Source organism: Gymnoscopelus braueri (assembly GCF_963280865.1).
Source record: "Gymnoscopelus braueri genome assembly, chromosome: 2".
NCBI lineage: Eukaryota > Metazoa > Chordata > Actinopteri > Myctophiformes > Myctophidae > Gymnoscopelus > Gymnoscopelus braueri.
Window position 1 is genome coordinate 42516789 of NC_137604.1, and position 15220 is coordinate 42532008.

Sequence of the window (15220 nt, forward strand, 5' to 3'; positions counted from 1 at the left end):
GGTTTCACACATGTGCTTTGGAATAGCTCAGGATACCAGACATTCAAGATTCAAAATCCAACAGGTGATATCTGAAACTAACTGAACTTAAGGTCAGTTTTCAAAAGCCTTAAGCGGCTACTGTGCAACAGACCGGCCAAAGATCAACCTTGGTTATTGAGTTTTCAGAACACAAGACAATGATTCCTTCACAGTTGTGTGTTAACAGTCTGAGGGCACCAGTACATCAGCAGGGATGTTTCATGATCCCCTCTGGCTGAGTTCTGAACATCCAGAGGAAGACATCTCAGTAATATCCACTACCCCCACACCGCACCACACAACAAAATACCCCAAAACCAGATCTAGTCAGAAAACATTAGGTTTTACTTCCAACCCGTGCTCAGAATCTTGACTATTTGCAAAAAAAAACAAAAAACATGTTAAATAAGCATGTTGACTGTTTTAATCCACGGCTCTGAGCAAATTAAATGTTTACACTTTATTGATTTTACACTCTTTGGTCCACCCATTGGATGGATTCTAAAGTTAGCTACTGGACAGAATAAACCCCCGCAAACACAACCACAGTGACAAAAGGAGGCAAAACAGGAAATCTTTTAGTCCAGAGTGTGTGTTGGGAACAGATGACCAGGAAGATAAAAAGCGCTAACAAAGTGGAAACTTCCACCGAGGGATGTTTTTTTTTTGTGCCTTATGTGGTGTTTTTTTTCCCCCTCTCCTTTTTCTCTTTTTCACAAAGAAGCCATTTCCTGGAAAACAACGTGAGAGAGGTAGCTGGTTTAGTGTTGATGAAAACTGAGAGCTATAAGTACTAAAGTTCTGAGTGGTCAGAGTAGCTTCTGCACGCAGGACACTGCAGCCACAGATGCCTCCTGCACTTTCCCACTTGTCCATTACGCGCGAGTGCGTGTTAATGTTTAAACCAGCGCGCTCATAGTTAATGCTTCACCTCGTCAGAGCGCAGGTTAAATGTAAGCCAAGCTCAAACTGGGTGTACTGTATGAAAGGGTGATGAGAAGGGAGAGAGACAGAGGAGAGAAGTTTTGTTTCAGGTTGTTATAAAACTCGGCTGGTTACAGAAATGATTGAGCTTCTTCCTGTTTTGGGAAACTAGGTCAGTCCCACTGGACCACTGTTTAAAACTATTGATCAGTTTTTTCACAAGCTCTCTCTTCTGCCTCCCTCCTATCTTCTCTCTGCGTTGTTTACCCTACTGTCTCTGCCCCCCCCCCTCATACTGCACCACCACTTTGTCTGTCTGTCTGTCTCCTTTTCTCCACTTTCTAATGAATGATGTGGAATAACTTGCCCCTGTCCTGAGTGAAACGGCACGTATAGTAGCAGTGGCTGCTAGTCACAATAAAGGAAAGGAAGAATACTTGTCCAAAGTACTTGAGAGTAAAATGTTTGCCCTAAATAGGGACGCTGAAAGTGGTTAACATTACAGACATATTTGAATGACAAATCACATTGTCTTCCTATTTCACCCGGGAATGTACAAGGAAAACAACACTATTATGATTGCAAAAGACCCACAAAGCCTGTCGTCCTTGCAAGACTTGAAAGTGTTTGATGTTGTCTACCGCTAGCAAAGATAGCAGCATGGCTAGTGGGGTTTGTGTTCTTTGGACACTTGCTGTAGGTGGTTGGGTTGGGGTGGGGGATGTGGGGATGGGGGGGTCGGATGACGCTTGCTTGGGTGTGAATTTCACAGCTGCACATGAAAGCGAAGGGACTTTGGGACGCATGGTGTAAGAGATTGAGGGAGGGGGAGGGAAGGGACGGAGGGGAAGATGGATGGAGTCGAGGACAGAGGCAGGGCTTGTTTTGTTTTGAGGTGATCCTTGTGGAGAATTGATATAAAACGATCACATTGACGAAGGCGTGTGTGCAAGCACCAACATAGTGAAAACACACTAGTCACAGAATATTGGACTCTACCAGAAGCTCTTCGCTCAGGTGCTCTACAGAAAACGGGAGACATTTTAGGTGAGCTGGAAACTTTTTTATTGAAACTTGGATTTGGTATGTCCTTTTCAAGTTACTTTACGGAAATGTCCTTTTATAGCTTGTGAGTTGTGACTGTTGAGATGTTTGTTGAGACGCATGTCATGTCCTCGACTTGAGATGAATGCACTGTAACATGTTTTGGTGTGAGAGAATAGCCACGAGAAATGCTTGATTCTTAAGTTTAGTTTTGCGATGTGACACAGCAGTCTGTAGGTGGCCATTTTCTACATATCCATGGTTATTCAACACCTATGGTATGCTGATGCCTTCTGCTGAGCCCATGTCTTTTATTCTCTGTTCTGTTGCTGCTCCCAGTGCCAAAGTATAAACTCCAGGCTATTTTTACAGCTGGCCTTTCCCCACCTCACAGGACAAATGGACACACACACACACACACACACACACACACACACACACACACACACACACACACACACACACACACACACACACACACACACACACACACACACACACACACACACACACACACACACACACACACACACACACACACACACACAGTGTCACGCACAGTCTTTACGTTGCACAGCAGTTGCAGGTTTGCCAGTTTATTTCCAGCGATGTAGGAATGCACAAATGTTACGTGCGGTGGGGGGGGGGGGTTGGGGTGTATAGTGTGTGTAGAGCTTCATAACACAACTGTGACGCATTTGCCGCCGAGGCGAAACCATATGGCTTTTTGGTGGAGCAACACGTTTGCAGGCCGCCGTTGTAAGAGTGTCTGGTTTCTGAGGTTTGGCCCGGCGAGAAGAAAACCATCCACACTCTGCTTGTTGTTTTCTTTCTGACCCGTGTGGGAAGACGGGTCTCTCCCGCACACAAAGAGATGATGTTGAACACGTTCAATCTGACAAAAGAGCACTTCTTGTTTTCTCCCATGGAAGAGGTGGAGAGGAAGAGGTTGAGCTCGGCGTGGGAGTGGGGTTTGGGCCAGGGCGAGATAAACGAGGAAGAGGACTAGTTGGGGAATTGTGTATGTTTGGTTCATGGTGTTCTTCTTAACCCATTAAGATCGGGAACGCATCTGTGTCATTTTAGATTTCTTTGGGCAATTCGAAAATAGCAGATCTACAAGCCCATAGCGCGGCACAGAGTGCACAGAGTGCCGCGCTACGAGCTTGTAGATCTGCTATTTTTTGAAAAATCGTGGAAAATGTGGGCAAATCTTTGAATATGCATATTTTAAAGCGAACATTTTTAACTCAAATCTTTGCTTCTGGGGATTCTACAAATGTCTTCTCAATCCTAACAGTTCTTTTTTGGAAAAAAACGTTTGTCGCTATAATATCAGTGGTGTTCCAGGGACCCCCAGAAGCAAAGATTTGAGTTACAAATGTTCGCTTTAAAAATATATATTAAAAGATTTGCACACGTTTTCACAATTCTTCAAAAATAGCAGATCTACAAGCTTGTATATCTGCTATTTTTGGATGGCCAAAGTATAAAATAATGGTTAAAGTGGTTACACAGATGCTTTTCCCGGTTTTAATGGGTTAATGTGGATGTAGGAAATGTTCAACAGCAGTACACACACACATGCAGAAAGATAACCAGAAAAACATTCACGCACGCACTCTTCAGTCACGCTCACGGCCCTCCCTGACATTTTGCTGTAACTTCCCAGATCTTATGTGTGTGGCCCTAGCTCTTTGCTTGTCCCCGGTCTCCTCACAAATCATCCGTGCTGTCTTTGGGTCGGGTCTGAGCTCAGGTGTTTTGGGAGAGGGACTGTTGTATTTCTCTCTGAATGGTTCATGCGGGGACCATCAATCTGGGTGAGAAATGTTCTCCCGGCTGCAGTATATAACCCCCACAGTGCTGCACATTTTCACAGTAGTCGACATACATATACACGCCAATAGAGTTTTTAGTGTGGGAAAGGAAGTATAATTTGTGTAGTTGACCGTGACGAGAATAGATGTTCTGTTGTTTTAGTAGAGCCCGACTTGATGCCAGATATTTGAGAATATTTTAACGTATAAGCAAAATTCTTTAACAAAAATAAACTTTGATAGATTGGTAAGCTCGTAGATTGGCTATTTTAGAAACGTTTTGAAAACGTTTGAAGGTTTTTGTCATGCTCAAAATAGGGATGAAACTTAAATGGTTAAAAATCGACTCACACATTGGCAGCGTATTTCCCGACACTTGACAAAAAGTCAAGTAATCAGCCTAGGGCTAAATAGACGGGCTCAGATTCCAGTTGTGATTGGTGCAGCCCGTATACGGAAGCGGTGACAGTTGACAGAATTAGTAGCAGCTACCGGTAGCTACTGTACCTTTTACCTCTGTCAATAATATGCAGCAAGGTGAACTTTTCCGAGCTCTCATGCATGACTTGGCTGCCTGGCAACATCACTGCTCTGTGTGCTCATTACACAACACCACACAACATGCTCAGGAAGACACACGCATGCACTGACATGCACTTAAACACACACACACACACACACACGCACACGCACACAAATGCACAGTCATACATGCTGAAATGCACACTCATGTACGTACATACGCTGAAATGCACGTGGATGTTAAGTGATATACAGCATATGCATACTCGTGCCCTCAGATACTGAATTGTATGCATAACGTACGCACATGCTGACATGTACATCCCTCCACCACCGCCTACACACACACACACACACACACACACACACACACACACACACACACACACACACACACACACACACACACACACACACACACACACCACACCAATCCTGGCAAAATGTTTATATTATATTAAACATTGAAAGCGTTTCAGACATGAAAATGACCCTGTATGCAAATCAAGTGGAATGCAAAACACAACAGTGGAATGCAAAACAGTTCCACGGTACTGTGCGGTTTTAAAATCTGGACAAAATCACCAGGACACCTGGTGTTCTACACTGTACAATCCCTGGTGTTAATTAAGCTCTGAGAGCATAAAAATGGACCTAAGATGGTAAATCTTTCCCCACATTCACTGAAGATTTTCAGGTCTATCTCTCGTCCCGGTACTTCCCTTTTATGATCATTGTAGGAATATCGTCAGGAGTCAGGACGACCCTCTGGCTCTGACCCTGGCCGTGCACATCTTCTTATATGCTCATGTAATGTTAGTGGTCTAGGAACTTGTGCTACTACCACTGTTAGACTAGGCGAACGTCAGATGTTATGTGAAACCCTTGAAAATGTTTGGAATGGTGAAAAGGAGAGAGGGACAACTTTGTAGCAATGTTGATGAACGCAACTCTTCAGCTTTGTGAATGTGAAAAAACATGCTTGTTCTAATACGTTACTACAAATCATGTTTACTTTACATACTGCTGCTCACTATTTTCCAAAGCTTACCTGATTATTACCTGATGATTTCCCTATTTGTTTAATTCATACAGGACAGGTGATAAACTCAAGTTAAAATAATCTGCTGTCCGGCTAATATCTTTTTTTTGACAGTCACCATTTTGGCTAGACTTTTATAATCAGTCCGCACTTACAGTTGCATTATTTACCACACAATATTAACATGAATTGTGACAACAAATTATAGGCAACGTACAGTTAGTTCACTGTGTTGGATTACCTATCTCAAGCAAGTTTCAAGTCTCTGCAAGTTAATTTTCATACAGTACTGAGATGAATTGGCATTGGCTTCCTGGAAGGCAGGAAAAATGCAATCAATAGTGGTAAGCTTTGAGAAACTATCAGCAGTATATCGTCTGTCCGGTGGAAACCTCATATGTCCAAAATTGTTACTTTTCAGGAAAAAATATCAAAAGTAGCAGATCTACAAGCTCAAAACGCGTGCCGCGTTTCGAGTTTGTGGATCTGCTACTTTTTATACTTTAGTGTGACGCTGTAGTATGATCAAGTAGGGCATTCATTTACGAAAAAATATGGAGATAGGCTGTTTCTGCCCGACAGCAACGATATAAAGTACAGTATATGTAACTTAGCTAATGGGCTAAACGTGCAAAAACACCAGTATGGTCCGGGTCCTGCAAGTATTGCCTGCTGTCTAATGTATAATCCGCTGTCTGAATCTTTCTTGTGCAATGTCCTATTCCACTCTACACTGTATAATCCTGAGTATTCATTTAACTATGAAGTGTATGAATGTTTGGTAACATTTACACTGCCTGAGTTACAAATGGATGAATAAACGTTGGGGAGTTTGCTGTGTCAAAGCTGCACTATGTAATTTTCCTCTTCTACCCTGGATTTGAACCCATTTTTACCATTTTTACCACAAGCTGAGGCAAATTCCCTGTGTGAGCCTCATGTTTGGCAATTATGAGGTCTCTGATGATCAAGTATATTCCTATAAACTTCCAAAACGTTGTTGTGCTATTTTAGACATTAGACAGCCTGCCATTCGGAATGTTTCAGTATAATCTGTGTGTTTGGGGTCAGTGCTATCAGACTACGGACACAGACTGTTTGGCAAGCTGGCCAGCAGAGGAGACCATTCCTGATGCGGTATCTCTGATGTGCTTTATTGGGTATAGTAAATCTATAAGAAAGTTATGTTAAATGAATGTATAATATTTTGTGTGGTTATTAGTCATTAGTCAGGAATTAGGCAAAAGTAATGTATTGCTTGTGTGTGTGTATGTGTCTGTGTGTGCACACATTTTGCTTAGCAGTATGAATCATTCTATCCTTATCTGTTGAAATATGTATGTGGGTGCATGCACACCCACTTTATAAAAACATTTTTAAACACGTGCTAACACACACACACACACACACACACACACACACACACACACACACACACACACACACACACACACACACACACACACACACACACACACACACACACACACACACACTGTCTTGCTCCTCCCCTTTTGATTGAGCAGTGGCAGTTGAAGAGGGTCTGGGCTGACCTGATTACACACAAGAGGAAGTCAGGAGGGAGAGGTCACCCACTGCAGACCCTCACACACACACACTGCAGTGCACGATAAAGACGGGAGACACAAAACAACAACACACTCACTCACTTACTTCACTAAGCGCTTAAGGAAACGTTACCTTCTGAACGCTCACAAGGTAAGGCTTATCTTTGGACTCATATATGTCTGAAGGAGGGAATATAACTATTGTTCATATGGAGTTCTATGGAGCTTTATTTAGTGTACTTGACTTCACTTTACCGTACGGTACTGTATGTTGCTGTCGTTCTTTTTCTTGTGGCGGGAGAAGAGGAGGTCACCTCTGGTGAGAGAAGGCTTGAGGGCGGTTGAAAGTATTCAGAGAGAGAGAGACGGGCAGAAAGAGCGAGAGTAATAAACAGGGAAGGAGAGAGACTGAAACGAGAGAGATGACATTTTAGCCTGCTGGCATAGAAAGTGTGTGTGTGTGTGTGTGTGTGTGTGTGTGTGTGTGTGTGTGTGTGTGTGTGTGTGTGTGTGTGTGTGTGTGTGTGTGTGTGTGTGTGTGTGTGTGTGTGTGTGTGTGTGTGTGTGTGTGTGTGTGTGTGTGTGTGTGTGTGTGTGTGTGTGTGTGTGTGTGTTTGTGTCTCAGCATAGGCATGGATGGACAGGCCTGCTTGTTAAGGTGAATTCAGGCGGTAGGAAAGGCTGTGAGAAGTCACTGTCACTTTTCACTCTTCTTACTCTGTTTCATGGGAACTTCTGCCATTGGTTGCAGAGTTTAAACTAGAATGGGGCGCTCTGCTGAGCACATATCTCCGTCAGGCTGGGTTGCCTACCCAGGGCTGTGTAATATGTGGGATACAGCCATCAGGGCCAAATAGTATTTCTGTGACATACGCTTCAACTTTTCTGTGACATACGCTTCAACTCCAAAACACTTTTGGAGGTGAGCTAATGAAATAAGAAATAAATGTTGTGCTCATGATATGTGTTTTATTAATTTTTTTGGGTGAGAAATAGTCCCCTCCCACTAAATGTGGAAGTTCATGATTTTTGGCAGTGTTTGTGAAATAAGCCCCTCCTGCACACTTTGTAAGCCATCATAGATATATTGTGTAGCGCATAGCGATTTGTTTGAGTTTTGGACACAATCTAGAGAAGTATCAAAAGGTATATTGTGAAATGCTAAATGGCTGTATAGTTAGGTCTTGTTAGGTGGAAATGGGTGTGGCCTGTGTCATCATGGTACATTTTTGATTGGGAGGTACCCATCTTCATTGTGTACCTCCCGTATACATATGTGAAGCATCTCTCTCTCTCTCTCTCTCTCTCTCTCTCTCTCTCTCTCTCTCTCTCTCTCTCTCTCTCTCTCTCTCTCTCTCTCTCTGTTAGATCACAAAATGTAAAAGTGGGTAAAACTATTTTCTTTACAAACTCTAGCGATTTGCAGTTACTCAATACTTATAAATATGAAATAGAGAAAGGATCAAGGGAAGTCAGATAACGAGACAACAATATCAAATATACATAAGGGGAATGCAAAAAAAATAAAATACAAATGAGACAGAATATTGCAGTCTCTTGTGCACTCTCACCCACACTGTCTCATACACCGTCTTATTCATGTACTGTACACACACTCATATTGTTTGCGTGTGCTGCGTCTACTGACATGGTCTCTCCCTCCTATCTTCCCATCTGTTTTTCGCTGTCTGTCTGAGCTCATGCTCCCCTCCTGATGACAGGAGAAACCCCACCAGACAAACCAAAGCAGTGATACTTGTTACTTTTTCGTCGCATGACTTGAGTCTGCAATGCATCACGTTTTCCTGTTTAAAATGAGGAACATGGTCATTCGATGAAGCGTAAATGAGCCCTTTAGATCTTCAGATCTTGGCCTGTTTTGTCCAGCTATTTGACCATACCACTGTGTCAGTTGGTGATTAAGCAATGAATGAGCCATCTGCTTTGTTGAACAGTTGGTCATTTACTCCACAGTGTCATGTTTAATCACTGATGTCTGTACAGTTGAGGACTATAGTTTACACAAGGAAACTGGAAAAACATCACATAAATCACAATATTGACTATATTCAGTGTTGTTTTTATACTTACATATTGTGGTATAGCATATTCCCCATGCCTTCAAAACTAGCTGAGGTTTCATGTTAAAGTAAAGTTGCTAAATGTCTTTTTTTGTCCTAAACTAGAGCCATTTCAACATTATGCAAAAGATTGCAGGAAAGAGTAAAGTAATCTGTAACAGTTGAACTTGTAAGTGATGGACTGCATAATTGTGATCCCCAAAGTGTGTGTGTGTGTGTGTGTGTGTGTGTGTGTGTGTGTGTGTGTGTGTGTGTGTGTGTGTGTGTGTGTGTGTGTGTGTGTGTGTGTGTGTGTGTGTGTGTGTGTGTGTGTGTGTGTGTGTGTGTGTGTGTGTGTGTGTGTGTGTGTGTGTGTGTGTGTGTGTGTGTGTGTGTCTCTCTTTCTCTCTCGGGGAAAAAATATGCAATAGAAGAATCTTCCTGGATTTTCTTGCTAGCATGATTCTGTAGTTGTTTGAACTGGGAAGTGGAAATGTCATGATTCAAGTCATTTTATCTCACTAACAAAGTTTAGTTTGGGGGTAACGTTGGTTCAGCTTAAGTTCTTGGACCAGAGAAGCTGATCTTTTGTTTGAGGTCAGTGACCAGCAATAGAAGTGGCTGACTATGAACCTACTGTCTGGAAATGCTAGACCTCATGGATGCACGTTGGTCATGGAAGTCCCCTGTCCCTCCAGCAGGAGGAGTTTTTTTTTTGTTTTGGGAGGGGGGGTTTGGGCTTGACGTTAGCCAAGCAGTTTTTCATTCAGCCAAAAGGCCATGCCCTTTTGGTTTGCGCGTCGACTGGCCCTCCACAAGTCATATTGGCTGTCTTCGGAGCTCAAGGATGTAAAAATAGCTGTTGAGTAAGAATCCCAGACATGTCTTGATAACAAAGAGTGATTTGTACGAGCCGCCATGCCAAGCACAGGGAAGCTTTTGTATGTCCCCCTCCAGACCTCGTCACCAAGGCCTCTGACGCTGGATCTATGGTCTCGTCTTAGAACAGGCATTGTTCCGGGCAGCCCCTGGGTTCTGATTGTGAAGCATGGAGTAGCGGGGCCCTTCAGAGGACTACGTGTTCAATTGCGGCATCACTGAGATATTTTCGTGGTTTTAGATAATTCTGCGTCAGCTACTGCCGTTATGCAGTCTCTTAAATGTTACTCTGCTTTTGGCTCATAGAAGAGGATGATGCCACTTAACATTATTATTGTATGGGTTAGTGATCATTTTTATGGAGCAGTTATTCAACCCACTAAATATTCTGCTAACTTGCATCATTGGTACATCAAAAGTGAAAACAGAACTCATTGGGAAACTGGTTTAAAGTCCCAGTCCTATCTCATATGATGCATTTTTCAGTTCAACATACTCTGATACACCTACTACACCTACATTCGCTAACAAAAATACCTTTAATGCCACTATACCATCCTTTTTTGGCAGCTTTATTGTAGAGGAATCAAAAAGTATACACATTTCATTTTTACTTGCCAGTATTGCATTTTAAGAATCAAAAGTCCTTGACCCACTGTATTCAACACTGACTGACATTACAGCATACTGCATAGTATATTAGCTCCATTCGGAAATAATGTATCACTCTAGCAACGATTACAGTGATTTCAGAAGGTGAAACATACTGCATAGTATAGTAGCTCCATTGGGAAATAATGTATCACTCTAGCAACGATTAAAGTGATTTCAGAAGGTGAAATAAGTTAGTTCAATACTCCTAGTTGACAATGACATAACAACGTGACATCTCTGTGAAGGCAGAATGTTCATGGAGACCACTTACCAAGTCCAAGAAGTCATTATATAAAAAGCCATTAGTAGTCTATTGACCTTTCTCCCCTCTTTATTCTGTATACATGTTTTGGTCCCTGTCATTCTTTCTCTCTCAACTCTTTCATCATTTACTTCTTAACAACTTAAACCCTACACTGTGCTTAGTTGGTATACTAATACTTAGTTGACCAGGGTCGGCTCTGTACTTGAATTGCTCTTTTATCCTCCTCTTCACCAAATCTCTGCAGAAAATGGCTGTAAATCTGCTATTTTAGTGAATGTTTCCCCAGAACAGGGATGCTAGCTAGGGTTCAAGTGGTTAATCCCACTCCCCTCATCTTTATCCCTCTCAGCCCTGTCTCTATTCCTTCTTTCTCACCCTCCCTCCATTCCTCCATTCCTCCCTTCCTCCCTCCCCTGTGTTTTTTTTCTGAGGAACAAACAGAGAAGCTGTTTCTAGTTGGGATGAGTCAGTGCAGCTGGGGTGCAGGTCATTTACCCACGGCCCACTTTCACTGGCCAGATGGCCCAGCCACTGTCATGCTGCTAAGCGCTAACGATGCTTAAGCTAACGCTAACGCCTCCACTCTCACACTGAGGGTTAAGTGGCTGTATAATGAGAGCTAACAAAACACTGTGCTACATGGAGATTAATAACGGACCATTTCAAATAGTGCTGGCAATATATTGAGTTCTCCAATGTGAATGTGGTATTTTAATGTACGTCTTTCACAGAATCCTCTCCTCTTCATCCCATTTATAGTATTTCAAATATAGTAATTACTACTTTAATTATTGCTAGGCAGTCTTGTAGTCAACTATCTGTGACTATAGACTTGACCCAGACTTTTAGTTATTTGGATTTGAACTTGGACTTTCTAACAGAGTGCACATTTTATAATGAGTAATGAAAAAAAAAGAATCTAGCTATTGTGTACTACTAGAAGTATTGCGTATGCTACATCACATACAGTATATGGTATGATCTGAATGCCAGTGGAGGGAAATTACATGTGAATTTAGAGTTTGGAATGATGCATGAACTGTTTTCTCATCTACCTCGTAAGCCTAATTTGGGCTGGGGGGGGGTTTGGGGAACATTAAGTGCTGGAGACTTGGTACTTTAACTTGAGGTAAGGTGACTTGGACTTGTGAACTGGAGACTTGAGACTTGAAAAGTGACTTGACTATAGCATCGTTGCTAGGTAGGCAATGCCCAGTATGCCCATGATTTTGCTAGAGTGTGCCTGCGTGTGTGTCTGCATGCAAGTACGTGCATGCAAATGCTTAAATGACTTATAGTGTATGTTGAAGTGAAATACTATACCACACAAAACCTGCTCGCTGGGTGAAAGGTAAATTCTGACTCCATCAGAACAAATTCCTATAATATATTATATAACATACAGTAACAGGCAATTGAGGCAAACATCTGTTTTTACTAACAAGACAGTTAAGATTTGAAGTGAGTTGTGCAGTACAGTACATTGCTTGTAGTATTGCATTGAGTGTATACATTGTGGTGGCATTGAGGATTGTACAGTTTTGGCAATGTTTCAAGTGTCTCGTTATGTCCCCACCGCTCTGTTTCAGCCCATTGAATTTGATGTGCCAGGCGGGCACATGCTGTGCCCACATTAACAGCGGATGGCACATAAGCCAGGAGCTATTTCACACTTACAAATGACTCCTGGGTCACTCTGCTTCTCACACACACAATTAAACGACGGTGCCATAGAAACGGCACGCCCCTCCACAATGTTTTTGTAGAGACACGTGCGTCCGATCTCATCCCCATTATACACGATTGATATTGGTTTAACACAACTACGTCTACATACATACAATGGACCCCGGCACTTCTTACCGATATTTTGCAAATGGCATACTTCAAGATATTATGGTACAGTTGTATTGTTTTATGATGTCAGTCTACTGTCTGATTTTGTGTTCTTTATCCTCTAAAACAAGTTCTTGTATGAGCCTCATAAGCCTGATTTATACTTTGTGGCACGACGGTGTTGATGCCAAAAATAGCAGATCTACAAGATCTACAACGTGTCGCGCATCCGACACATTTTGAGCTTGCAGATCTGCTGTTGTCAGTCATGCGACAGTGTATACATTGGGCATTAGACTTCAACTAAGTGTTTCTGATGCTGGTGAGAGAGACAGTAGTCAGAAACCCACAGGCCACTGTCTCATTCACAAAGCATTAGAGATATGGAGGATGAATTCAAGTGTGCAGTTTAACAGCCCCATTACGGCGGTCCATTCACATTAGCAATTAGTGCACTTAAAGGCCTTTCAGGCTGCATTAAGCTATCTATGGCACAGAGCACAATTAGCCAGTTAAGTGCACTGTATTGCAGTCAAATTGAAACTGCAGGAGTTTGAGCGCTGTTGCAGGGATGCATGCTTATGCATGTTTAGAGAGCTGAATCTGTGCAAGCTTCTCATGGTGAAGCCCTGAATTGAGCACCAAGATTTGAACTACTTCAGGCTCTAGGCAATATATTGTGACTTCAGGTGATGTTGTGACACGTAATAATCCAGATTATTTCGATAGATATGATGGTTATGCTCATTTGTCCCGACAATTCAGTGCGGCTGTCTCGTGAGTCTGAGTGTACTGGATCAAATTCACTGGTACTAAAGTACCAGTGAATTTGATGTCCTAAGATTCGACAATTGAATTTTGTGATATTAAAGTCATACAGTGAACCTTTTTTCAATTAAGCAAAAGTTTGTTTTGATATATTCTTTCACTGGTATATTTTTCACAAGAACTATTCCACATACAGTAAATATGTTTTTTGACAACTTCGCTAAACAATTTTTTTTGTGTGTATGCCCCGACACTCACATGATGCAGGCATCAGAAATGTTCCGGAAATGTATTTATTTATTTAAAGGTTAATACATATGGTTTCTGACGTAGTTGTTGCTTTCCAAAATATCCTTGGCACTAGGACCCTGCAGCATTAGTTTTGGAGCTGTACTTATGTGGTTTGTTTTGAGCTGAATCCTGGGAATTGCAGTTCTAACAGGCCATAGACAAGACAGACACTGTAATGACAACGGAGTTACCAGTGGTGCTGCCAAATAAGACTGCTAACATGAATGTTACACAGTATCACTTCAACCCATTAAGACCTGAGGCCGATTCTACAAATGCCTTCTAAATCAGTAGTTCTCAAACTTTTTCGTGTCAAGGACCCCAAAATTGATATATGGCTGCGGACCCCCATCTGAAAATGTTTAGTGCCAGGGACCCCCAGAAGAGAAGATTTGTGTAAAAAAATTAGCAGAAATAAAAATGGCAGATGTACTAGCTCGCAGCTTTAGGAATTGGACCGTTAAGGAACCAGAATCATTAAAATTGCAAAGGATCCCAAACTTACTTCTGATTGGTATTAGACCTTGAGAGTTGTGTTATGGAACAGACTAGCAAACTGCTTATCCTAAGAAGAATGTTCCACATGCTGATAACTATACCCTCACTTGCCAATTTCATGCTTTGCAGCCGTATGTCACTGGTTCAGGAATGAGGAACTAGTTAGAGAAATGTGGTAACAGCCAAAAAATGTATTAGAGGAGATCCGTCAGTATCTTTGAATGCATAGCATTCGTGTCATGATTTACTGCAGGGTGATGCAATGCGGTTGAAATGTCTTCTTCTCTTTAAAATAGACCTTGAAGTGAAAGGGAGTCGTGACCTGTTCTCGAGTCTGAGCCTTGCCGCTGTGATACTCTCCACATACAAACCAGGACACAAGTTGTACAACACGCTTTTACGACTGTTGCATGGTATACAAGCATATAATGTCTTTGTATTTGGCGCGGATCCTGTGTTTTTGCACAGACAACAGTTGGTAGCTGTTTGTTTCCTGTACTCAGGCCTCTGTAGCCTTCTATCGGTCAGCTGGCATAGACGTTGAGCCCCCCCCCCCCCCCCCCCCCGAGTACCAGATGCTCCAGAGGGGCACTGTGATAAGACCCCAAACAAAAGACACTGTTCTTAGGGGGGCCCAGAGCTGGTGAGAGCAGGAGTAGGGCGGAGGGGCTGAGAATGTGGTGCCTCACAAGCACCATTATGTATGAAACGATATCGCAGTGGACACAGTTCTACAGTGTATCATTAGGTCAAAACCATACATGTTCCATATGTCTGTCTATCCATGATGTGTGACATAATATATAGGCCTACTACATGAACACATACAGAGTACAGTGGCAAGAGGTGATGCAGTTAAGCAGCCTTCACTCTCCTTGCCTTTCTCTCTGCGGTTCTTACACCCCCCCCCCCCACACAAACACACACACACACACACACACACACGCACACGCACACGCACACGCACACGCACACACACACATGCACTGTAACTCTTCCACCTCAGCCTATGTCACAGTGGTGGAGGT

General features: G+C 42.5%; 1 protein-coding gene across 6 annotated transcripts in view; it reads left to right on the top strand.

Annotated features, from left to right (window-relative positions):
• gab1 (GRB2-associated binding protein 1) overlaps positions 1–15220 on the top strand; it is a 64442-nt gene that overhangs the window by 24530 nt on the left and 24692 nt on the right. The window contains exon 1 of one of the 6 annotated variants that reach the window (XM_080414385.1): positions 1859–1992. The exons of the other annotated variants lie outside the window; for them this stretch is intronic. The gene's annotated coding sequence lies outside the window, so the exon portion shown is untranslated. Of the gene's footprint in view, positions 1–1858; positions 1993–15220 lie in introns of those variants that run through there. 6 annotated transcript variants of the gene reach the window in all.